The following is a 25,540-nucleotide window of genomic DNA, read 5'->3' as shown; positions in this document are numbered from 1 at the left end:
AGATAGCGCATTGGTTTGATAGTAGCATAGTTGGGATGGACAGTAGCTATTACATTGGTTTGATAGCATAGTTGGGATGGACAGTAGCTAGCACATTGGTTTGATAGCAGCATAGTTGGGATGGACTGTAGCTAGCACATTGGTTTGATAGTAGCATAGTGTGGATGGACAGTAGCTAGCACATTGGTTTGATGGATGGACAGTAGCTAGCACATTGGTTTGATAGTAGCATAGTTGGAATGGACAGTAGCTAGCGCATTGGTTTGATAGTAGCATAGTTGGGATGGACAGTAGCTATTACATTGGTTTGATAGCATAGTTGGGATGGACAGTAGCTAGCGCATTGGTTTGATAGTAGCATAGTTGGGATGGACAGTAGCTAGCGCATTGGTATGATAGTAGCATAGTTGGGATGGACAGTAGCTAGCGCATTGGTTTGATAGTAGCATAGTTGGGATGGACAGTAGCTAGCGCATTGGTTTGATAGTAGCATAGTTGGGATGGACAGTAGCTAGCGCATTGGTTTGATAGCATAGTTGGGATGGACAGTAGCTAGCACATTGGTTTGATAGCAGCATAGTTGGAATGGACAGTAGCTAGCGCATTGGTTTGATAGTAGCATAGTTGGGATGGACAGTAGCTATTACATTGGTTTGATAGCATAGTTGGGATGGACAGTAGCTAGCGCATTGGTTTGATAGTAGCATAGTTGGGATGGACAGTAGCTAGCGCATTGGTTTGATAGCATAGTTGGGATGGACAGTAGCTAGCACATTGGTTTGATAGCAGCATAGTTGGGATGAACAGTAGCTAGCACATTGGTTTGATAGTAGCATAGTTGGGATGGACAGTAGCTAGCGCATTGGTTTGATGGATGGACAGTAGCTAGCACATTGGTTTGATTGCAGCATAGTTGGGATGGACAGTAGCTATTACATTGGTTTGATAGCATAGTTGGGATGGACAGTAGCTAGCACATTGGTTTGATAGTAGCATAGTTGGGATGGACAGTAGCTATTACATTGGTTTGATAGCATAGTTGGGATGGACAGTAGCTAGCAAATTGGTTTGATAGCAGCATAGTTGGGATGGACTGAAGCTAGCGCATTGGTTTGATAGTAGCATAGTTGGGATGGACAGTAGCTAGCGCATTGGTTTGATAGTAGCATAGTTGGGATGGACAGTAGCTAGCGCATTGGTTTGATAGTAGCATAGTTGGGATGGACAGTAGCTAGCGCATTGGTTTGATAGTAGCATAGTTGGGATGGACAGTAGCTATTACATTGGTTTGATAGCATAGTTGGGATGGACAGTAGCTAGCAAATTGGTTTGATAGCAGCATAGTTGGGATGGACTGTAGCTAGCGCATTGGTTTGATAGTAGCATAGTTGGGATGGACAGTAGCTAGCGCATTGGTTTGATAGTAGCATAGTTGGGATGGACAGTAGCTAGCGCATTGGTTTGATAGTAGCATAGTTGGGATGGACTGTAGCTAGCGCATTGGTTTGATAGTAGCATAGTTGGGATGGACAGTAGCTAGCGCATTGGTTTGATAGTAGCATAGTTGGGATGGACAGTAGCTAGCGCATTGGTTTGATAGTAGCATAGTTGGGATGGACAGTAGCTAGCGCATTGGTTTGATAGTAGCATAGTTGGGATGGACAGTAGCTAGCGCATTGGTTTGATGGATGGACAGTAGCTAGCACATTGGTTTGATTGCAGCATAGTTGGGATGGACAGTAGCTAGCACATTGGTTTGATAGTAGCATAGTTGGGATGGACAGTAGCTAGCACATTGGTTTGATAGCATAGTTGGGATGGACAGTAGATAGCGCATTGGTTTGATAGTAGCATAGTTGGGATGGACAGTAGCTATTACATTGGTTTGATAGCATAGTTGGGATGGACAGTAGCTAGCACATTGGTTTGATAGCAGCATAGTTGGGATGGACTGTAGCTAGCACATTGGTTTGATAGTAGCATAGTGTGGATGGACAGTAGCTAGCACATTGGTTTGATGGATGGACAGTAGCTAGCACATTGGTTTGATAGTAGCATAGTTGGAATGGACAGTAGCTAGCGCATTGGTTTGATAGTAGCATAGTTGGGATGGACAGTAGCTATTACATTGGTTTGATAGCATAGTTGGGATGGACAGTAGCTAGCGCATTGGTTTGATAGTAGCATAGTTGGGATGGACAGTAGCTAGCGCATTGGTATGATAGTAGCATAGTTGGGATGGACAGTAGCTAGCGCATTGGTTTGATAGTAGCATAGTTGGGATGGACAGTAGCTAGCGCATTGGTTTGATAGTAGCATAGTTGGGATGGACAGTAGCTAGCGCATTGGTTTGATAGCATAGTTGGGATGGACAGTAGCTAGCACATTGGTTTGATAGCAGCATAGTTGGGATGAACAGTAGCTAGCACATTGGTTTGATAGTAGCATAGTTGGGATGGACAGTAGCTAGCGCATTGGTTTGATGGATGGACAGTAGCTAGCACATTGGTTTGATTGCAGCATAGTTGGGATGGACAGTAGCTATTACATTGGTTTGATAGCATAGTTGGGATGGACAGTAGCTAGCACATTGGTTTGATAGTAGCATAGTTGGAATGGACAGTAGCTATTACATTGGTTTGATAGCATAGTTGGGATGGACAGTAGCTAGCAAATTGGTTTGATAGCAGCATAGTTGGGATGGACAGTAGCTAGCGCATTGGTTTGATGGATGGACAGTAGCTAGCACATTGGTTTGATTGCAGCATAGTTGGGATGGACAGTAGCTATTACATTGGTTTGATAGCATAGTTGGGATGGACAGTAGCTAGCACATTGGTTTGATAGTAGCATAGTTGGAATGGACAGTAGCTAGCGCATTGGTTTGATAGTAGCATAGTTGGGATGGACAGTAGCTATTACATTGGTTTGATAGCATAGTTGGGATGGACAGTAGCTAGCGCATTGGTTTGATAGTAGCATAGTTGGGATGGACAGTAGCTAGCGCATTGGTTTGATAGCATAGTTGGGATGGACAGTAGCTAGCACATTGGTTTGATAGCAGCATAGTTGGGATGAACAGTAGCTAGCACATTGGTTTGATAGTAGCATAGTTGGGATGGACAGTAGCTAGCGCATTGGTTTGATGGATGGACAGTAGCTAGCACATTGGTTTGATTGCAGCATAGTTGGGATGGACAGTAGCTATTACATTGGTTTGATAGCATAGTTGGGATGGACAGTAGCTAGCACATTGGTTTGATAGTAGCATAGTTGGGATGGACAGTAGCTATTACATTGGTTTGATAGCATAGTTGGGATGGACAGTAGCTAGCAAATTGGTTTGATAGCAGCATAGTTGGGATGGACTGAAGCTAGCGCATTGGTTTGATAGTAGCATAGTTGGGATGGACAGTAGCTAGCGCATTGGTTTGATAGTAGCATAGTTGGGATGGACAGTAGCTAGCGCATTGGTTTGATAGTAGCATAGTTGGGATGGACTGTAGCTAGCGCATTGGTTTGATAGTAGCATAGTTGGGATGGACAGTAGCTAGCGCATTGGTTTGATAGTAGCATAGTTGGGATGGACAGTAGCTATTACATTGGTTTGATAGCATAGTTGGGATGGACAGTAGCTAGCAAATTGGTTTGATAGCAGCATAGTTGGGATGGACTGTAGCTAGCGCATTGGTTTGATAGTAGCATAGTTGGGATGGACAGTAGCTAGCGCATTGGTTTGATAGTAGCATAGTTGGGATGGACAGTAGCTAGCGCATTGGTTTGATAGTAGCATAGTTGGGATGGACTGTAGCTAGCGAATTGGTTTGATAGTAGCATAGTTGGGATGGACAGTAGCTAGCGCATTGGTTTGATAGTAGCATAGTTGGGATGGACAGTAGCTAGCGCATTGGTTTGATAGTAGCATAGTTGGGATGGACAGTAGCTAGCGCATTGGTTTGATAGTAGCATAGTTGGGATGGACAGTAGCTAGCGCATTGGTTTGATGGATGGACAGTAGCTAGCACATTGGTTTGATTGCAGCATAGTTGGGATGGACAGTAGCTAGCACATTGGTTTGATAGTAGCATAGTTGGGATGGACAGTAGCTAGCACATTGGTTTGATAGCATAGTTGGGATGGACAGTAGATAGCGCATTGGTTTGATAGTAGCATAGTTGGGATGGACAGTAGCTATTACATTGGTTTGATAGCATAGTTGGGATGGACAGTAGCTAGCACATTGGTTTGATAGCAGCATAGTTGGGATGGACTGTAGCTAGCACATTGGTTTGATAGTAGCATAGTGTGGATGGACAGTAGCTAGCACATTGGTTTGATGGATGGACAGTAGCTAGCACATTGGTTTGATAGTAGCATAGTTGGAATGGACAGTAGCTAGCGCATTGGTTTGATAGTAGCATAGTTGGGATGGACAGTAGCTATTACATTGGTTTGATAGCATAGTTGGGATGGACAGTAGCTAGCGCATTGGTTTGATAGTAGCATAGTTGGGATGGACAGTAGCTAGCGCATTGGTATGATAGTAGCATAGTTGGGATGGACAGTAGCTAGTGCATTGGTTTGATAGTAGCATAGTTGGGATGGACAGTAGCTAGCGCATTGGTTTGATAGTAGCATAGTTGGGATGGACAGTAGCTAGCGCATTGGTTTGATAGCATAGTTGGGATGGACAGTAGCTAGCACATTGGTTTGATAGCAGCATAGTTGGAATGGACAGTAGCTAGCGCATTGGTTTGATAGTAGCATAGTTGGGATGGACAGTAGCTATTACATTGGTTTGATAGCATAGTTGGGATGGACAGTAGCTAGCGCATTGGTTTGATAGTAGCATAGTTGGGATGGACAGTAGCTAGCGCATTGGTTTGATAGCATAGTTGGGATGGACAGTAGCTAGCACATTGGTTTGATAGCAGCATAGTTGGGATGAACAGTAGCTAGCACATTGGTTTGATAGTAGCATAGTTGGGATGGACAGTAGCTAGCGCATTGGTTTGATGGATGGACAGTAGCTAGCACATTGGTTTGATTGCAGCATAGTTGGGATGGACAGTAGCTATTACATTGGTTTGATAGCATAGTTGGGATGGACAGTAGCTAGCACATTGGTTTGATAGTAGCATAGTTGGGATGGACAGTAGCTATTACATTGGTTTGATAGCATAGTTGGGATGGACAGTAGCTAGCAAATTGGTTTGATAGCAGCATAGTTGGGATGGACTGAAGCTAGCGCATTGGTTTGATAGTAGCATAGTTGGGATGGACAGTAGCTAGCGCATTGGTTTGATAGTAGCATAGTTGGGATGGACAGTAGCTAGCGCATTGGTTTGATAGTAGCATAGTTGGGATGGACAGTAGCTAGCGCATTGGTTTGATAGTAGCATAGTTGGGATGGACAGTAGCTATTACATTGGTTTGATAGCATAGTTGGGATGGACAGTAGCTAGCAAATTGGTTTGATAGCAGCATAGTTGGGATGGACTGTAGCTAGCGCATTGGTTTGATAGTAGCATAGTTGGGATGGACAGTAGCTAGCGCATTGGTTTGATAGTAGCATAGTTGGGATGGACAGTAGCTAGCGCATTGGTTTGATAGTAGCATAGTTGGGATGGACTGTAGCTAGCGCATTGGTTTGATAGTAGCATAGTTGGGATGGACAGTAGCTAGCGCATTGGTTTGATAGTAGCATAGTTGGGATGGACAGTAGCTAGCGCATTGGTTTGATAGTAGCATAGTTGGGATGGACTGTAGCTAGCGAATTGGTTTGATAGTAGCATAGTTGGGATGGACAGTAGCTAGCGCATTGGTTTGATAGTAGCATAGTTGGGATGGACAGTAGCTAGCGCATTGGTTTGATAGTAGCATAGTTGGGATGGACAGTAGCTAGCGCATTGGTTTGATAGTAGCATAGTTGGGATGGACAGTAGCTAGCGCATTGGTTTGATGGATGGACAGTAGCTAGCACATTGGTTTGATTGCAGCATAGTTGGGATGGACAGTAGCTAGCACATTGGTTTGATAGTAGCATAGTTGGGATGGACAGTAGCTAGCACATTGGTTTGATAGCATAGTTGGGATGGACAGTAGATAGCGCATTGGTTTGATAGTAGCATAGTTGGGATGGACAGTAGCTATTACATTGGTTTGATAGCATAGTTGGGATGGACAGTAGCTAGCACATTGGTTTGATAGCAGCATAGTTGGGATGGACTGTAGCTAGCACATTGGTTTGATAGTAGCATAGTGTGGATGGACAGTAGCTAGCACATTGGTTTGATGGATGGACAGTAGCTAGCACATTGGTTTGATAGTAGCATAGTTGGAATGGACAGTAGCTAGCGCATTGGTTTGATAGTAGCATAGTTGGGATGGACAGTAGCTATTACATTGGTTTGATAGCATAGTTGGGATGGACAGTAGCTAGCGCATTGGTTTGATAGTAGCATAGTTGGGATGGACAGTAGCTAGCGCATTGGTATGATAGTAGCATAGTTGGGATGGACAGTAGCTAGCGCATTGGTTTGATAGTAGCATAGTTGGGATGGACAGTAGCTAGCGCATTGGTTTGATAGTAGCATAGTTGGGATGGACAGTAGCTAGCGCATTGGTTTGATAGCATAGTTGGGATGGACAGTAGCTAGCACATTGGTTTGATAGCAGCATAGTTGGAATGGACAGTAGCTAGCGCATTGGTTTGATAGTAGCATAGTTGGGATGGACAGTAGCTATTACATTGGTTTGATAGCATAGTTGGGATGGACAGTAGCTAGCGCATTGGTTTGATAGTAGCATAGTTGGGATGGACAGTAGCTAGCGCATTGGTTTGATAGCATAGTTGGGATGGACAGTAGCTAGCACATTGGTTTGATAGCAGCATAGTTGGGATGAACAGTAGCTAGCACATTGGTTTGATAGTAGCATAGTTGGGATGGACAGTAGCTAGCGCATTGGTTTGATGGATGGACAGTAGCTAGCACATTGGTTTGATTGCAGCATAGTTGGGATGGACAGTAGCTATTACATTGGTTTGATAGCATAGTTGGGATGGACAGTAGCTAGCACATTGGTTTGATAGTAGCATAGTTGGGATGGACAGTAGCTATTACATTGGTTTGATAGCATAGTTGGGATGGACAGTAGCTAGCAAATTGGTTTGATAGCAGCATAGTTGGGATGGACTGAAGCTAGCGCATTGGTTTGATAGTAGCATAGTTGGGATGGACAGTAGCTAGCGCATTGGTTTGATAGTAGCATAGTTGGGATGGACAGTAGCTAGCGCATTGGTTTGATAGTAGCATAGTTGGGATGGACAGTAGCTAGCGCATTGGTTTGATAGTAGCATAGTTGGGATGGACAGTAGCTATTACATTGGTTTGATAGCATAGTTGGGATGGACAGTAGCTAGCAAATTGGTTTGATAGCAGCATAGTTGGGATGGACTGTAGCTAGCGCATTGGTTTGATAGTAGCATAGTTGGGATGGACAGTAGCTAGCGCATTGGTTTGATAGTAGCATAGTTGGGATGGACAGTAGCTAGCGCATTGGTTTGATAGTAGCATAGTTGGGATGGACTGTAGCTAGCGCATTGGTTTGATAGTAGCATAGTTGGGATGGACAGTAGCTAGCGCATTGGTTTGATAGTAGCATAGTTGGGATGGACAGTAGCTAGCGCATTGGTTTGATAGTAGCATAGTTGGGATGGACAGTAGCTAGCGCATTGGTTTGATAGTAGCATAGTTGGGATGGACAGTAGCTAGCGCATTGGTTTGATGGATGGACAGTAGCTAGCACATTGGTTTGATTGCAGCATAGTTGGGATGGACAGTAGCTAGCACATTGGTTTGATAGTAGCATAGTTGGGATGGACAGTAGCTAGCACATTGGTTTGATAGCATAGTTGGGATGGACAGTAGATAGCGCATTGGTTTGATAGTAGCATAGTTGGGATGGACAGTAGCTATTACATTGGTTTGATAGCATAGTTGGGATGGACAGTAGCTAGCACATTGGTTTGATAGCAGCATAGTTGGGATGGACTGTAGCTAGCACATTGGTTTGATAGTAGCATAGTGTGGATGGACAGTAGCTAGCACATTGGTTTGATGGATGGACAGTAGCTAGCACATTGGTTTGATAGTAGCATAGTTGGAATGGACAGTAGCTAGCGCATTGGTTTGATAGTAGCATAGTTGGGATGGACAGTAGCTATTACATTGGTTTGATAGCATAGTTGGGATGGACAGTAGCTAGCGCATTGGTTTGATAGTAGCATAGTTGGGATGGACAGTAGCTAGCGCATTGGTATGATAGTAGCATAGTTGGGATGGACAGTAGCTAGCGCATTGGTTTGATAGTAGCATAGTTGGGATGGACAGTAGCTAGCGCATTGGTTTGATAGTAGCATAGTTGGGATGGACAGTAGCTAGCGCATTGGTTTGATAGCATAGTTGGGATGGACAGTAGCTAGCACATTGGTTTGATAGCAGCATAGTTGGGATGAACAGTAGCTAGCACATTGGTTTGATAGTAGCATAGTTGGGATGGACAGTAGCTAGCGCATTGGTTTGATGGATGGACAGTAGCTAGCACATTGGTTTGATTGCAGCATAGTTGGGATGGACAGTAGCTATTACATTGGTTTGATAGCATAGTTGGGATGGACAGTAGCTAGCACATTGGTTTGATAGTAGCATAGTTGGAATGGACAGTAGCTATTACATTGGTTTGATAGCATAGTTGGGATGGACAGTAGCTAGCAAATTGGTTTGATAGCAGCATAGTTGGGATGGACTGTAGCTAGCGCATTGGTTTGATAGTAGCATAGTTGGGATGGACAGTAGCTAGCGCATTGGTTTGATAGTAGCATAGTTGGGATGGACAGTAGCTAGCGCATTGGTTTGATAGTAGCATAGTTGGGATGGACTGTAGCTAGCGCATTGGTTTGATAGTAGCATAGTTGGGATGGACAGTAGCTAGCGCATTGGTTTGATAGTAGCATAGTTGGGATGGACAGTAGCTAGCGCATTGGTTTGATAGTAGCATAGTTGGGATGGACAGTAGCTAGCGCATTGGTTTGATAGTAGCATAGTTGGGATGGACAGTAGCTAGCGCATTGGTTTGATGGATGGACAGTAGCTAGCACATTGGTTTGATTGCAGCATAGTTGGGATGGACAGTAGCTAGCACATTGGTTTGATAGTAGCATAGTTGGGATGGACAGTAGCTAGCACATTGGTTTGATAGCATAGTTGGGATGGACAGTAGATAGCGCATTGGTTTGATAGTAGCATAGTTGGGATGGACAGTAGCTATTACATTGGTTTGATAGCATAGTTGGGATGGACAGTAGCTAGCACATTGGTTTGATAGCAGCATAGTTGGGATGGACTGTAGCTAGCACATTGGTTTGATAGTAGCATAGTGTGGATGGACAGTAGCTAGCACATTGGTTTGATGGATGGACAGTAGCTAGCACATTGGTTTGATAGTAGCATTGTTGGAATGGACAGTAGCTAGCGCATTGGTTTGATAGTAGCATAGTTGGGATGGACAGTAGCTATTACATTGGTTTGATAGCATAGTTGGGATGGACAGTAGCTAGCGCATTGGTTTGATAGTAGCATAGTTGGGATGGACAGTAGCTTGCGCATTGGTTTGATAGCATAGTTGGGATGGACAGTAGCTAGCACATTGGTTTGATAGCAGCATAGTTGGGATGAACAGTAGCTAGCACATTGGTTTGATAGTAGCATAGTTGGGATGGACAGTAGCTAGCGCATTGGTTTGATGGATGGACAGTAGCTAGCACATTGGTTTGATTGCAGCATAGTTGGGATGGACAGTAGCTATTACATTGGTTTGATAGCATAGTTGGGATGGACAGTAGCTAGCACATTGGTTTGATAGTAGCATAGTTGGGATGGACAGTAGCTATTACATTGGTTTGATAGCATAGTTGGGATGGACAGTAGCTAGCAAATTGGTTTGATAGCAGCATAGTTGGGATGGACTGTAGCTAGCGCATTGGTTTGATAGTAGCATAGTTGGGATGGACAGTAGCTAGCGCATTGGTTTGATAGTAGCATAGTTGGGATGGACAGTAGCTAGTGCATTGGTTTGATAGTAGCATAGTTGGGATGGACTGTAGCTAGCGCATTGGTTTGATAGTAGCATAGTTGGGATGGACAGTAGCTAGCGCATTGGTTTGATAGTAGCATAGTTGGGATGGACAGTAGCTAGCGCATTGGTTTGATAGTAGCATAGTTGGGATGGACAGTAGCTAGTGCATTGGTTTGATAGTAGCATAGTTGGGATGGACAGTAGCTAGCGCATTGGTTTGATGGATGGACAGTAGCTAGCACATTGGTTTGATTGCAGCATAGTTGGGATGGACAGTAGCTAGCACATTGGTTTGATAGTAGCATAGTTGGGATGGACAGTAGCTAGCACATTGGTTTGATAGCATAGTTGGGATGGACAGTAGCTAGCGCATTGGTTTGATAGTAGCATAGTTGGGATGGACAGTAGCTAGCGCATTGGTTTGATAGCATAGTTGGGATGGACAGTAGCTAGCACATTGGTTTGATAGCAGCATAGTTGGGATGAACAGTAGCTAGCACATTGGTTTGATAGTAGCATAGTTGGGATGGACAGTAGCTAGCGCATTGGTTTGATGGATGGACAGTAGCTAGCACATTGGTTTGATTGCAGCATAGTTGGGATGGACAGTAGCTATTACATTGGTTTGATAGCATAGTTGGGATGGACAGTAGCTATTACATTGGTTTGATAGCATAGTTGGGATGGACAGTAGCTAGCACATTGGTTTGATAGTAGCATAGTTGGGATGGACAGTAGCTATAACATTGGTTTGATAGCATAGTTGGGATGGACAGTAGCTAGCAAATTGGTTTGATAGCAGCATAGTTGGGATGGACTGTAGCTAGCGCATTGGTTTGATAGTAGCATAGTTGGGATGGACAGTAGCTAGCGCATTGGTTTGATAGCAGCATAGTTGGGATGGACAGTAGCTAGCGCATTGGTTTGATAGTAGCATAGTTGGGATGGACTGTAGCTAGCGCATTGGTTTGATAGTAGCATAGTTGGGATGGACAGTAGCTAGCGCATTGGTTTGATAGTAGCATAGTTGGGATGGACAGTAGCTAGCGCATTGGTTTGATAGTAGCATAGTTGGGATGGACAGTAGCTAGCGCATTGGTTTGATAGTAGCATAGTTGGGATGGACAGTAGCTAGCGCATTGGTTTGATAGTAGCATAGTTGGGATGGACAGTAGCTATTACATTGGTTTGATAGCATAGTTGGGATGGACAGTAGCTAGCTCATTGGTTTGATAGTAGCATAGTTGGGATGGACAGTAGCTAGCGCATTGGTATGATAGTAGCATAGTTGGGATGGACAGTAGCTAGCGCATTGGTTTGATAGTAGCATAGTTGGGATGGACAGTAGCTAGCGCATTGGTTTGATAGTAGCATAGTTGGGATGGACAGTAGCTAGCGCATTGGTTTGATAGCATAGTTGGGATGGACAGTAGCTAGCACATTGGTTTGATAGCAGCATAGTTGGAATGGACAGTAGCTAGCGCATTGGTTTGATAGTAGCATAGTTGGGATGGACAGTAGCTATTACATTGGTTTGATAGCATAGTTGGGATGGACAGTAGCTAGCGCATTGGTTTGATAGTAGCATAGTTGGGATGGACAGTAGCTAGCGCATTGGTTTGATAGCATAGTTGGGATGGACAGTAGCTAGCACATTGGTTTGATAGCAGCATAGTTGGGATGAACAGTAGCTAGCACATTGTTTTGATAGTAGCATAGTTGGGATGGACAGTAGCTAGCGCATTGGTTTGATGGATGGACAGTAGCTAGCACATTGGTTTGATTGCAGCATAGTTGGGATGGACAGTAGCTATTACATTGGTTTGATAGCATAGTTGGGATGGACAGTAGCTAGCACATTGGTTTGATAGTAGCATAGTTGGGATGGACAGTAGCTATTACATTGGTTTGATAGCATAGTTGGGATGGACAGTAGCTAGCAAATTGGTTTGATAGCAGCATAGTTGGGATGGACTGAAGCTAGCGCATTGGTTTGATAGTAGCATAGTTGGGATGGACAGTAGCTAGCGCATTGGTTTGATAGTAGCATAGTTGGGATGGACAGTAGCTAGCGCATTGGTTTGATAGTAGCATAGTTGGGATGGACTGTAGCTAGCGCATTGGTTTGATAGTAGCATAGTTGGGATGGACAGTAGCTAGCGCATTGGTTTGATAGTAGCATAGTTGGGATGGACAGTAGCTATTACATTGGTTTGATAGCATAGTTGGGATGGACAGTAGCTAGCGCATTGGTTTGATAGCAGCATAGTTGGGATGGACTGTAGCTAGCGCATTGGTTTGATAGTAGCATAGTTGGGATGGACAGTAGCTAGCGCATTGGTTTGATAGTAGCATAGTTGGGATGGACAGTAGCTAGCGCATTGGTTTGATAGTAGCATAGTTGGGATGGACTGTAGCTAGCGCATTGGTTTGATAGTAGCATAGTTGGGATGGACAGTAGCTAGCGCATTGGTTTGATAGTAGCATAGTTGGGATGGACAGTAGCTAGCGCATTGGTTTGATAGTAGCATAGTTGGGATGGACAGTAGCTAGCGCATTGGTTTGATAGTAGCATAGTTGGGATGGACAGTAGCTAGCGCATTGGTTTGATGGATGGACAGTAGCTAGCACATTGGTTTGATTGCAGCATAGTTGGGATGGACAGTAGCTAGCACATTGGTTTGATAGTAGCATAGTTGGGATGGACAGTAGCTAGCACATTGGTTTGATAGCATAGTTGGGATGGACAGTAGATAGCGCATTGGTTTGATAGTAGCATAGTTGGGATGGACAGTAGCTATTACATTGGTTTGATAGCATAGTTGGGATGGACAGTAGCTAGCACATTGGTTTGATAGCAGCATAGTTGGGATGGACTGTAGCTAGCACATTGGTTTGATAGTAGCATAGTGTGGATGGACAGTAGCTAGCACATTGGTTTGATGGATGGACAGTAGCTAGCACATTGGTTTGATAGTAGCATAGTTGGAATGGACAGTAGCTAGCGCATTGGTTTGATAGTAGCATAGTTGGGATGGACAGTAGCTATTACATTGGTTTGATAGCATAGTTGGGATGGACAGTAGCTAGCGCATTGGTTTGATAGTAGCATAGTTGGGATGGACAGTAGCTAGCGCATTGGTATGATAGTAGCATAGTTGGGATGGACAGTAGCTAGCGCATTGGTTTGATAGTAGCATAGTTGGGATGGACAGTAGCTAGCGCATTGGTTTGATAGTAGCATAGTTGGGATGGACAGTAGCTAGCGCATTGGTTTGATAGCATAGTTGGGATGGACAGTAGCTAGCACATTGGTTTGATAGCAGCATAGTTGGGATGAACAGTAGCTAGCACATTGGTTTGATAGTAGCATAGTTGGGATGGACAGTAGCTAGCGCATTGGTTTGATGGATGGACAGTAGCTAGCACATTGGTTTGATTGCAGCATAGTTGGGATGGACAGTAGCTATTACATTGGTTTGATAGCATAGTTGGGATGGACAGTAGCTAGCACATTGGTTTGATAGTAGCATAGTTGGGATGGACAGTAGCTATTACATTGGTTTGATAGCATAGTTGGGATGGACAGTAGCTAGCAAATTGGTTTGATAGCAGCATAGTTGGGATGGACTGTAGCTAGCGCATTGGTTTGATAGTAGCATAGTTGGGATGGACAGTAGCTAGCGCATTGGTTTGATAGTAGCATAGTTGGGATGGACAGTAGCTAGCGCATTGGTTTGATAGTAGCATAGTTGGGATGGACTGTAGCTAGCGCATTGGTTTGATAGTAGCATAGTTGGGATGGACAGTAGCTAGCGCATTGGTTTGATAGTAGCATAGTTGGGATGGACAGTAGCTAGCGCATTGGTTTGATAGTAGCATAGTTGGGATGGACAGTAGCTAGCGCATTGGTTTGATAGTAGCATAGTTGGGATGGACAGTAGCTAGCGCATTGGTTTGATGGATGGACAGTAGCTAGCACATTGGTTTGATTGCAGCATAGTTGGGATGGACAGTAGCTAGCACATTGGTTTGATAGTAGCATAGTTGGGATGGACAGTAGCTAGCACATTGGTTTGATAGCATAGTTGGGATGGACAGTAGATAGCGCATTGGTTTGATAGTAGTATAGTTGGGATGGACAGTAGCTATTACATTGGTTTGATAGCATAGTTGGGATGGACAGTAGCTAGCACATTGGTTTGATAGCAGCATAGTTGGGATGGACTGTAGCTAGCACATTGGTTTGATAGTAGCATAGTGTGGATGGACAGTAGCTAGCACATTGGTTTGATGGATGGACAGTAGCTAGCACATTGGTTTGATAGTAGCATAGTTGGAATGGACAGTAGCTAGCGCATTGGTTTGATAGTAGCATAGTTGGGATGGACAGTAGCTATTACATTGGTTTGATAGCATAGTTGGGATGGACAGTAGCTAGCGCATTGGTTTGATAGTAGCATAGTTGGGATGGACAGTAGCTAGCGCATTGGTTTGATAGCATAGTTGGGATGGACAGTAGCTAGCACATTGGTTTGATAGCAGCATAGTTGGGATGAACAGTAGCTAGCACATTGGTTTGATAGTAGCATAGTTGGGATGGACAGTAGCTAGCGCATTGGTTTGATGGATGGACAGTAGCTAGCACATTGGTTTGATTGCAGCATAGTTGGGATGGACAGTAGCTATTACATTGGTTTGATAGTAGCATAGTTGGGATGGACAGTAGCTAGCACATTGGTTTGATAGTAGCATAGTTGGGATGGACAGTAGCTATTACATTGGTTTGATAGCATAGTTGGGATGGACAGTAGCTAGCAAATTGGTTTGATAGCAGCATAGTTGGGATGGACTGTAGCTAGCGCATTGGTTTGATAGTAGCATAGTTGGGATGGACAGTAGCTAGCGCATTGGTTTGATAGTAGCATAGTTGGGATGGACAGTAGCTAGCGCATTGGTTTGATAGTAGCATAGTTGGGATGGACTGTAGCTAGCGCATTGGTTTGATAGTAGCATAGTTGGGATGGACAGTAGCTAGCGCATTGGTTTGATAGTAGCATAGTTGGGATGGACAGTAGCTAGCGCATTGGTTTGATAGTAGCATAGTTGGGATGGACAGTAGCTAGCGCATTGGTTTGATAGTAGCATAGTTGGGATGGACAGTAGCTAGCGCATTGGTTTGATGGATGGACAGTAGCTAGCACATTGGTTTGATTGCAGCATAGTTGGGATGGACAGTAGCTAGCACATTGGTTTGATAGTAGCATAGTTGGGATGGACAGTAGCTAGCACATTGGTTTGATAGCATAGTTGGGATGGACAGTAGCTAGCGCATTGGTTTGATAGTAGCATAGTTGGGATGGACAGTAGCTAGCGCATTGGTTTGATAGCATAGTTGGGATGGACAGTAGCTAGCACATTGGTTTGATAGCAGCATAGTTGGGATGAACAGTAGCTAGCACATTGGTTTGATAGTAGCATAGTTGGGATGGACAGTAGCTAGCGCATTGGTTTGATGGATGGACAGTAGCTAGCACATTGGTTTGATTGCAGCATAGTTGGGATGGACAGTAGCTATTACATTGGTTTGATAGCATAGTTGGGATGGACAGTAGCTATTACATTGGTTTGATAGCATAGTTGGGATGGACAGTAGCTAGCACATTGGTTTGATAGTAGCATAGATGGGATGGACAGTAGCTATTACATTGGTTTAATAGCATAGTTGGGATGGACAGTAGCTAGCAAATTGGTTTGATAGCAGCATAGTTGGGATGGACTGTAGCTAGCGCATTGGTTTGATAGTAGCATAGTTGGGATGGACAGTAGCTAGCGCATTGGTTTGATAGTAGCATAGTTGGGATGGACAGTAGCTAGCGCATTGGTTTGATAGTAGCATAGTTGGGATGGACTGTAGCTAGCGCATTGGTTTGATAGTAGCATAGTTGGGATGGACAGTAGCTAGCGCATTGGTTTGATAGTAGCATAGTTGGGATGGACAGTAACTAGCGCATTGGTTTGATAGTAGCATAGTTGGGATGGACAGTAGCTAGCGCATTGGTTTGATAGTAGCATAGTTGGGATGGACAGTAGCTAGCGCATTGGTTTGATGGATGGACAGTAGCTAGCACATTGGTTTGATTGCAGCATAGTTGGGATGGACAGTAGCTAGCACATTGGTTTGATAGTAGCATAGTTGGGATGGACAGTAGCTAGCACATTGGTTTGATAGCATAGTTGGGATGGACAGTAGCTAGCGCATTGGTTTGATAGTAGCATAGTTGGGATGGACAGTAGCTAGCGCATTGGTTTGATAGCATAGTTGGGATGGACAGTAGCTAGCACATTGGTTTGATAGCAGCATAGTTGGGATGAACAGTAGCTAGCACATTGGTTTGATAGTAGCATAGTTGGGATGGACAGTAGCTAGCGCATTGGTTTGATGGATGGACAGTAGCTAGCACATTGGTTTGATTGCAGCATAGTTGGGATGGACAGTAGCTATTACATTGGTTTGATAGCATAGTTGGGATGGACAGTAGCTAGCACATTGGTTTGATAGTAGCATAGTTGGGATGGACAGTAGCTATTACATTGGTTTGATAGCATAGTTGGGATGGACAGTAGCTAGCAAATTGGTTTGATAGCAGCATAGTTGGGATGGACTGTAGCTAGCGCATTGGTTTGATAGTAGCATAGTTGGGATGGACAGTAGCTAGCGCATTGGTTTGATAGTAGCATAGTTGGGATGGACAGTAGCTAGCGCATTGGTTTGATAGTAGCATAGTTGGGATGGACTGTAGCTAGCGCATTGGTTTGATAGTAGCATAGTTGGGATGGACAGTAGCTAGCGCATTGGTTTGATAGTAGCATAGTTGGGATGGACAGTAGCTAGCGCATTGGTTTGATAGTAGCATAGTTGGGATGGACAGTAGCTAGCGCATTGGTTTGATGGATGGACAGTAGCTAGCACATTGGTTTGATTGCAGCATAGTTGGGATGGACAGTAGCTAGCACATTGGTTTGATAGTAGCATAGTTGGGATGGACAGTAGCTAGCACATTGGTTTGATAGCATAGTTGGGATGGACAGTAGATAGCACATTGGTTTGATAGTAGCATAGTTGGGATGGACAGTAGCTAGCACATTGGTTTGATAGCATAGTTGGGATGGACAGTAGATAGCGCATTGGTTTGATAGTAGCATAGTTGGGATGGACAGTAGCTATTACATTGGTTTGATAGCATAGTTGGGATGGACAGTAGCTAGCACATTGGTTTGATAGCAGCATAGTTGGGATGGACTGTAGCTAGCACATTGGTTTGATAGTAGCATAGTGTGGATGGACAGTAGCTAGCACATTGGTTTGATGGATGGACAGTAGCTAGCACATTGGTTTGATAGTAGCATAGTTGGAATGGACAGTAGCTAGCGCATTGGTTTGATAGTAGCATAGTTGGGATGGACAGTAGCTATTACATTGGTTTGATAGCATAGTTGGGATGGACAGTAGCTAGCGCATTGGTTTGATAGTAGCATAGTTGGGATGGACAGTAGCTAGCGCATTGGTTTGATAGCATAGTTGGGATGGACAGTAGCTAGCACATTGGTTTGATAGCAGCATAGTTGGGATGAACAGTAGCTAGCACATTGGTTTGATAGTAGCATAGTTGGGATGGACAGTAGCTAGCGCATTGGTTTGATGGATGGACAGTAGCTAGCACATTGGTTTGATTGCAGCATAGTTGGGATGGACAGTAGCTATTACATTGGTTTGATAGTAGCATAGTTGGGATGGACAGTAGCTAGCACATTGGTTTGATAGTAGCATAGTTGGGATGGACAGTAGCTATTACATTGGTTTGATAGCATAGTTGGGATGGACAGTAGCTAGCAAATTGGTTTGATAGCAGCATAGTTGGGATGGACTGTAGCTAGCGCATTGGTTTGATAGTAGCATAGTTGGGATGGACAGTAGCTAGCGCATTGGTTTGATAGTAGCATAGTTGGGATGGACAGTAGCTAGCGCATTGGTTTGATAGTAGCATAGTTGGGATGGACTGTAGCTAGCGCATTGGTTTGATAGTAGCATAGTTGGGATGGACAGTAGCTAGCGCATTGGTTTGATAGTAGCATAGTTGGGATGGACAGTAGCTAGCGCATTGGTTTGATAGTAGCATAGTTGGGATGGACAGTAGCTAGCGCATTGGTTTGATAGTAGCATAGTTGGGATGGACAGTAGCTAGCGCATTGGTTTGATGGATGGACAGTAGCTAGCACATTGGTTTGATTGCAGCATAGTTGGGATGGACAGTAGCTAGCACATTGGTTTGATAGTAGCATAGTTGGGATGGACAGTAGCTAGCACATTGGTTTGATAGCATAGTTGGGATGGACAGTAGCTAGCGCATTGGTTTGATAGTAGCATAGTTGGGATGGACAGTAGCTAGCGCATTGGTTTGATAGCATAGTTGGGATGGACAGTAGCTAGCACATTGGTTTGATAGCAGCATAGTTGGGATGAACAGTAGCTAGCACATTGGTTTGATAGTAGCATAGTTGGGATGGACAGTAGCTAGCGCATTGGTTTGATGGATGGACAGTAGCTAGCACATTGGTTTGATTGCAGCATAGTTGGGATGGACAGTAGCTATTACATTGGTTTGATAGCATAGTTGGGATGGACAGTAGCTATTACATTGGTTTGATAGCATAGTTGGGATGGACAGTAGCTAGCACATTGGTTTGATAGTAGCATAGATGGGATGGACAGTAGCTATTACATTGGTTTAATAGCATAGTTGGGATGGACAGTAGCTAGCAAATTGGTTTGATAGCAGCATAGTTGGGATGGACTGTAGCTAGCGCATTGGTTTGATAGTAGCATAGTTGGGATGGACAGTAGCTAGCGCATTGGTTTGATAGTAGCATAGTTGGGATGGACAGTAGCTAGCGCATTGGTTTGATAGTAGCATAGTTGGGATGGACTGTAGCTAGCGCATTGGTTTGATAGTAGCATAGTTGGGATGGACAGTAGCTAGCGCATTGGTTTGATAGTAGCATAGTTGGGATGGACAGTAACTAGCGCATTGGTTTGATAGTAGCATAGTTGGGATGGACAGTAGCTAGCGCATTGGTTTGATAGTAGCATAGTTGGGATGGACAGTAGCTAGCGCATTGGTTTGATGGATGGACAGTAGCTAGCACATTGGTTTGATTGCAGCATAGTTGGGATGGACAGTAGCTAGCACATTGGTTTGATAGTAGCATAGTTGGGATGGACAGTAGCTAGCACATTGGTTTGATAGCATAGTTGGGATGGACAGTAGCTAGCGCATTGGTTTGATAGTAGCATAGTTGGGATGGACAGTAGCTAGCGCATTGGTTTGATAGCATAGTTGGGATGGACAGTAGCTAGCACATTGGTTTGATAGCAGCATAGTTGGGATGAACAGTAGCTAGCACATTGGTTTGATAGTAGCATAGTTGGGATGGACAGTAGCTAGCGCATTGGTTTGATGGATGGACAGTAGCTAGCACATTGGTTTGATTGCAGCATAGTTGGGATGGACAGTAGCTATTACATTGGTTTGATAGCATAGTTGGGATGGACAGTAGCTAGCACATTGGTTTGATAGTAGCATAGTTGGGATGGACAGTAGCTATTACATTGGTTTGATAGCATAGTTGGGATGGACAGTAGCTAGCAAATTGGTTTGATAGCAGCATAGTTGGGATGGACTGTAGCTAGCGCATTGGTTTGATAGTAGCATAGTTGGGATGGACAGTAGCTAGCGCATTGGTTTGATAGTAGCATAGTTGGGATGGACAGTAGCTAGCGCATTGGTTTGATAGTAGCATAGTTGGGATGGACTGTAGCTAGCGCATTGGTTTGATAGTAGCATAGTTGGGATGGACAGTAGCTAGCGCATTGGTTTGATAGTAGCATAGTTGGGATGGACAGTAGCTAGCGCATTGGTTTGATAGTAGCATAGTTGGGATGGACAGTAGCTAGCGCATTGGTTTGATGGATGGACAGTAGCTAGCACATTGGTTTGATTGCAGCATAGTTGGGATGGACAGTAGCTAGCACATTGGTTTGATAGTAGCATAGTTGGGATGGACAGTAGCTAGCACATTGGTTTGATAGCATAGTTGGGATGGACAGTAGATAGCACATTGGTTTGATAGTAGCATAGTTGGGATGGACAGTAGCTAGCACATTGGTTTGATAGCATAGTTGGGATGGACAGTAGATAGCGCATTGGTTTGATAGTAGCATAGTTGGGATGGACAGTAGCTATTACATTGGTTTGATAGCATAGTTGGGATGGACAGTAGCTAGCACATTGGTTTGATAGCAGCATAGTTGGGATGGACTGTAGCTAGCACATTGGTTTGATAGTAGCATAGTGTGGATGGACAGTAGCTAGCACATTGGTTTGATGGATGGACAGTAGCTAGCACATTGGTTTGATAGTAGCATAGTTGGAATGGACAGTAGCTAGCGCATTGGTTTGATAGTAGCATAGTTGGGATGGACAGTAGCTATTACATTGGTTTGATAGCATAGTTGGGATGGACAGTAGCTAGCGCATTGGTTTGATAGTAGCATAGTTGGGATGGACAGTAGCTAGCGCATTGGTTTGATAGCATAGTTGGGATGGACAGTAGCTAGCACATTGGTTTGATAGCAGCATAGTTGGGATGAACAGTAGCTAGCACATTGGTTTGATAGTAGCATAGTTGGGATGGACAGTAGCTAGCGCATTGGTTTGATGGATGGACAGTAGCTAGCACATTGGTTTGATTGCAGCATAGTTGGGATGGACAGTAGCTATTACATTGGTTTGATAGCATAGTTGGGAAGGACAGTAGCTAGCAAATTGGTTTGATAGCAGCATAGTTGGGATGGACTGTAGCTAGCGCATTGGTTTGATAGTAGCATAGTTGGGATGGACAGTAGCTAGCGCATTGGTTTGATAGTAGCATAGTTGGGATGGACAGTAGCTAGCGCATTGGTTTGATAGTAGCATAGTTGGGATGGACAGTAGCTAGCGCATTGGTTTGATAGTAGCATAGTTGGGATGGACAGTAGCTAGCGCATTGGTTTGATGGATGGACAGTAGCTAGCACATTGGTTTGATTGCAGCATAGTTGGGATGGACAGTAGCTAGCACATTGGTTTGATAGTAGCATAGTTGGGATGGATAGTAGCTAGCACATTGGTTTGATAGCATAGTTGGGATGGACAGTAGCTAGCGCATTGGTTTGATAGTAGCATAGTTGGGATGGACAGTAGCTAGCACATTGGTTTGATAGCATAGTTGGGATGGACAGTAGCTAGCACATTGGTTTGATAGCAGCATAGTTGGGATGAACAGTAGCTAGCACATTGGTTTGATAGTAGCATAGTTGGGATGGACAGTAGCTAGCGCATTGGTTTGATGGATGGACAGTAGCTAGCACATTGGTTTGATTGCAGCATAGTTGGGATGGACAGTAGCTATTACATTGGTTTGATAGCATAGTTGGGATGGACAGTAGCTATTACATTGGTTTGATAGCATAGTTGGGATGGACAGTAGCTAGCACATTGGTTTGATAGTAGCATAGTTGGGATGGACAGTAGCTATTACATTGGTTTGATAGCATAGTTGGGATGGACAGTAGCTAGCACATTGGTTTGATAGTAGCATAGTTGGGATGGACAGTAGCTATTACATTGGTTTGATAGCATAGTTGGGATGGACAGTAGCTAGCAAATTGGTTTGATAGCAGCATAGTTGGGATGGACTGTAGCTAGCGCATTGGTTTGATAGTAGCATAGTTGGGATGGACAGTAGCTAGCGCATTGGTTTGATAGTAGCATAGTTGGGATGGACAGTAGCTAGCGCATTGGTTTGATAGTAGCATAGTTGGGATGGACTGTAGCTAGCGCATTGGTTTGATAGTAGCATATTTGGGATGGACAGTAGCTAGCGCATTGGTTTGATAGTAGCATAGTTGGGATGGACAGTAGCTAGCGCATTGGTTTGATAGTAGCATAGTTGGGATGGACAGTAGCTAGCGCATTGGTTTGATGGATGGACAGTAGCTAGCACATTGGTTTGATTGCAGCATAGTTGGGATGGACAGTAGCTAGCACATTGGTTTGATAGTAGCATAGTTGGGATGGACAGTAGCTAGCACATTGGTTTGATAGCATAGTTGGGATGGACAGTAGCTAGCGCATTGGTTTGATAGTAGCATAGTTGGGATGGACAGTAGCTAGCGCATTGGTTTGATAGCATAGTTGGGATGGACAGTAGCTAGCACATTGGTTTGATAGCAGCATAGTTGGGATGAACAGTAGCTAGCACATTGGTTTGATAGTAGCATAGTTGGGATGGACAGTAGCTAGCGCATTGGTTTGATGGATGGACAGTAGCTAGCACATTGGTTTGATTGCAGCATAGTTGGGATGGACAGTAGCTATTACATTGGTTTGATAGCATAGTTGGGATGGACAGTAGCTAGCACATTGGTTTGATAGTAGCATAGTTGGGATGGACAGTAGCTATTACATTGGTTTGATAGCATAGTTGGGATGGACAGTAGCTAGCAAATTGGTTTGATTGCAGCATAGTTGGGATGGACAGTAGCTAGCACATTGGTTTGATAGTAGCATAGTTGGGATGGATAGTAGCTAGCACATTGGTTTGATAGCATAGTTGGGATGGACAGTAGCTAGCGCATTGGTTTGATAGTAGCATAGTTGGGATGGACAGTAGCTAGCGCATTGGTTTGATAGCATAGTTGGGATGGACAGTAGCTAGCACATTGGTTTGATAGCAGCATAGTTGGGATGAACAGTAGCTAGCACATTGGTTTGATAGTAGCATAGTTGGGATGGACAGTAGCTAGCGCATTGGTTTGATGGATGGACAGTAGCTAGCACATTGGTTTGATTGCAGCATAGTTGGGATGGACAGTAGCTATTACATTGGTTTGATAGCATAGTTGGGATGGACAGTAGCTATTACATTGGTTTGATAGCATAGTTGGGATGGACAGTAGCTAGCACATTGGTTTGATAGTAGCATAGTTGGGATGGACAGTAGCTATTACATTGGTTTGATAGCATAGTTGGGATGGACAGTAGCTAGCACATTGGTTTGATAGTAGCATAGTTGGGATGGACAGTAGCTATTACATTGGTTTGATAGCATAGTTGGGATGGACAGTAGCTAGCAAATTGGTTTGATAGCAGCATAGTTGGGATGGACTGTAGCTAGCGCATTGGTTTGATAGTAGCATAGTTGGGATGGACAGTAGCTAGCGCATTGGTTTGATAGTAGCATAGTTGGGATGGACAGTAGCTAGCGCATTGGTTTGATAGTAGCATAGTTGGGATGGACTGTAGCTAGCGCATTGGTTTGATAGTAGCATATTTGGGATGGACAGTAGCTAGCGCATTGGTTTGATAGTAGCATAGTTGGGATGGACAGTAGCTAGCGCATTGGTTTGATAGTAGCATAGTTGGGATGGACAGTAGCTAGCGCATTGGTTTGATGGATGGACAGTAGCTAGCACATTGGTTTGATTGCAGCATAGTTAGGATGGACAGTAGCTAGCACATTGGTTTGATAGTAGCATAGTTGGGATGGACAGTAGCTAGCACATTGGTTTGATAGCATAGTTGGGATGGACAGTAGCTAGCGCATTGGTTTGATAGTAGCATAGTTGGGATGGACAGTAGCTAGCGCATTGGTTTGATAGTAGCATAGTTGGGATGGACAGTAGCTAGCGCATTGGTTTGATAGTAGCATAGTTGGGATGGACTGTAGCTAGCGCATTGGTTTGATAGTAGCATAGTTGGGATGGACAGTAGCTAGCGCATTGGTTTGATAGTAGCATAGTTGGGATGGACAGTAGCTAGCGCATTGGTTTGATAGTAGCATAGTTGGGATGGACAGTAGCTAGCGCATTGGTTTGATAGTAGCATAGTTGGGATGGACAGTAGCTAGCGCATTGGTTTGATGGATGGACAGTAGCTAGCACATTGGTTTGATTGCAGCATAGTTGGGATGGACAGTAGCTAGCACATTGGTTTGATAGTAGCATAGTTGGGATGGACAGTAGCTAGCACATTGGTTTGATAGCATAGTTGGGATGGACAGTAGCTAGCGCATTGGTTTGATAGTAGCATAGTTGGGATGGACAGTAGCTAGCGCATTGGTTTGATAGCATAGTTGGGATGGACAGTAGCTAGCACATTGGTTTGATAGCAGCATAGTTGGGATGAACAGTAGCTAGCACATTGGTTTGATAGTAGCATAGTTGGGATGGACAGTAGCTAGCGCATTGGTTTGATGGATGGACAGTAGCTAGCACATTGGTTTGATTGCAGCATAGTTGGGATGGACAGTAGCTATTACATTGGTTTGATAGCATAGTTGGGATGGACAGTAGCTAGCACATTGGTTTGATAGTAGCATAGTTGGGATGGACAGTAGCTATTACATTGGTTTGATAGCATAGTTGGGATGGACAGTAGCTAGCAAATTGGTTTGATAGCAGCATAGTTGGGATGGACTGTAGCTAGCGCATTGGTTTGATAGTAGCATAGTTGGGATGGACAGTAGCTAGCGCATTGGTTTGATAGTAGCATAGTTGGGATGGACAGTAGCTAGCGCATTGGTTTGATAGTAGCATAGTTGGGATGGACTGTAGCTAGCGCATTGGTTTGATAGTAGCATAGTTGGGATGGACAGTAGCTAGCGCATTGGTTTGATAGTAGCATAGTTGGGATGGACAGTAGCTAGCGCATTGGTTTGATAGTAGCATAGTTGGGATGGACAGTAGCTAGCGCATTGGTTTGATGGATGGACAGTAGCTAGCACATTGGTTTGATTGCAGCATAGTTGGGATGGACAGTAGCTAGCACATTGGTTTGATAGTAGCATAGTTGGGATGGACAGTAGCTAGCACATTGGTTTGATAGCATAGTTGGGATGGACAGTAGATAGCACATTGGTTTGATAGTAGCATAGTTGGGATGGACAGTAGCTAGCACATTGGTTTGATAGCATAGTTGGGATGGACAGTAGATAGCGCATTGGTTTGATAGTAGCATAGTTGGGATGGACAGTAGCTATTACATTGGTTTGATAGCATAGTTGGGATGGACAGTAGCTAGCACATTGGTTTGATAGCAGCATAGTTGGGATGGACTGTAGCTAGCACATTGGTTTGATAGTAGCATAGTGTGGATGGACAGTAGCTAGCACATTGGTTTGATGGATGGACAGTAGCTAGCACATTGGTTTGATAGTAGCATAGTTGGAATGGACAGTAGCTAGCGCATTGGTTTGATAGTAGCATAGTTGGGATGGACAGTAGCTATTACATTGGTTTGATA

The sequence above is a fragment of the Borostomias antarcticus genome (assembly GCF_949987555.1).
Source record: "Borostomias antarcticus genome assembly, chromosome: 18".
In the NCBI taxonomy this organism is placed as follows: domain Eukaryota; kingdom Metazoa; phylum Chordata; class Actinopteri; order Stomiiformes; family Stomiidae; genus Borostomias; species Borostomias antarcticus.
The sequence above is the reverse complement of the archived record's forward strand: the minus strand, read 5'-3'. Positions refer to the sequence as shown.